The sequence below is a fragment of the Frankliniella occidentalis genome, unplaced genomic scaffold (genome assembly GCF_000697945.3).
Source record: "Frankliniella occidentalis isolate FOCC.00 unplaced genomic scaffold, Focc_3.1 Scaffold3, whole genome shotgun sequence".
Classification (NCBI taxonomy): domain Eukaryota; kingdom Metazoa; phylum Arthropoda; class Insecta; order Thysanoptera; family Thripidae; genus Frankliniella; species Frankliniella occidentalis.
This window is the reverse complement of record NW_026267133.1, coordinates 1,829,197-1,831,056: the sequence shown is the minus strand read 5'-3', so window position 1 is coordinate 1,831,056 and position 1,860 is coordinate 1,829,197. Positions and strand designations below refer to the sequence as shown.

Here is a 1,860-nt window from a genome sequence, read left to right as displayed (position 1 = left end):
CCGATATATTGCACAAAAGAACCCTTGTCCTCGTTGTGGTCTCTGAAATCCCTGCAGTATGTCTGTGTTTGTCGAATAACGAAAGGGGTGTATCCCTCAAAATGAACGTTCCTTTAATCATTTTTCTGCAAGAGAACTCTCGCCCTTCCTCGCGCCATGGCCGCGCAGGCGAAACGCAGCGCGCGGTCGGACGCGGCAACATTGAAAGAAATAAAATCAGGGAAGAGAGGAAAGCAAATAAACAGAGGGCCCGCTCACCTGAAGAAAAGAAGAAGAAGAGGGGGAGGCGCGCCGTGAAAATCCCCAAATCACGTCATAATCTAATTACTCCGACCTGGCGCACCGAGCAGGGGAGAAGGGGTCGTAGCCGGGCCCTTTTTTGTTATCTTTATTCGTTCTATCGAGTCGTTCACCGCGGCAGCCGCAGTCGTCGTCGCCGCGCCGGCCCGTCGAATCCTGGTGACCGGTTAGTCGGTCCACGGACACCTCGCTCCTGGCTTTGATCGAGTGCGGCAGCAGCGCCGTGCCGACGCTCCGCCCGACGCGACACGCGCACCGCTATCGCTCTGCACCGGCCTGTGAGTACGCGCTGCACGGCGCTGCACGGTGCTGCACGCCGATGCAGATGAAGGGCTTAATTGGTGCAGATGCAGCTGCTGTTTCGGGCGGGAGGGCGGGCCGAGAAAGCGGTTAGGGCGGATTTCATGTGTAAGCCCCGCGCGCGTCTATGATTTTCGGACGGGGGGGTCCGAAATTAGTTTAGTTAGGGGTTAAAGGGGGCGGAACGTCCGACGTCATCACTTTTGCTGCGCGGCTCGGTAGTGCAGTGAGTACAAGTCACTCGCTTTCGCGTGTCCGGCACTTTCGTTTCGTATTCTAATCTTGCGGCCGCGGGTGATTTGTGTGTGTGTGTGTGTGTGTGTGTGTGTGTGTGTGTGTGTGTGTGTGTGTGTGTGTGTGCGCGCGCGCCTGTAAGTCGGTGTAAGTGAGTGACGCACGTGCGGTATGGGGCCGTGGAGGACGTCAGCATCCTGTGCGCCGCGGCGTCGGGGGCGAGGATGTGGATGCGGACGGCCCGCACTCCGCAGCATCGTTACAATAACTAACTCCCTTGGGGTTAGTTCGCACGCGCCCGTCACTTTGTATCCCCGCCCCCCGTCACTCCCTCTGCTGCCATTCGATATCCTTCTGGCCGCCTCATGGTGTATCCTCCCCATAGCGCCCGGCTCGTTTCGAAAGCTGCCACGCGAGGGACGCGCTATTGGCCGCCGTCCTGTCGTCCCGGCCGTGTATCATCAGCCCGCTGGACTTTCATGAGCGGCGTGCGGAGCTGGGCAGCGGACCAAGCAAAGGCCCGCCATCAGTCAAGCGTCACCGGCGGGGCGGGGCGGGGCGGGCGGTGAGGGCGCCCTGACAGCTCAGCCCGAACGCTCCTGATACCTCTCAAACTGTACAGGCAACAGTGTCCAGTAGAGAGCGGTGGGTGGGCGGGCCGGTCCCCTGGTCCCCTGGTGCGTAGGCCGCGCCGCCCGCCAGCCGTGCCGCGCGGGGGTGCCCACCCTGTCCGTCGCAGGCGCCCGCGCGGCCTCTTCTTGGTGCCGGCAAGCGGGGGCCGGCCGGAGACGTAGAAATGCGGTTTTAATTTCACCCTTTTCATTTTTACGGAGGGTTTTTAGCAGATGATACTTCCAGTATCACTGCTTGTACAACACCTACTTATACTAATATTAAGCAAATATTAAACATTTTTAACCACATAGTAAGCTTTTAGAGGAAGAGAGGGAGGGATAGGGGGATCGGTGGTCCAAAAAAAGTGGTTCGTCTCCGCCCACCTGTTGCACTACCTAGTGTCAGCAAAAT

General features: G+C 58.8%; 1 protein-coding gene across 3 annotated transcripts in view; it reads left to right on the top strand.

The window, feature by feature from the left end:
* The window catches only part of LOC113209235 (uncharacterized), a 100,541-nt gene that overhangs the window by 79,532 nt on the left and 19,149 nt on the right, over positions 1-1,860 (top strand). The gene's annotated exons all lie outside the window — the stretch shown is intronic.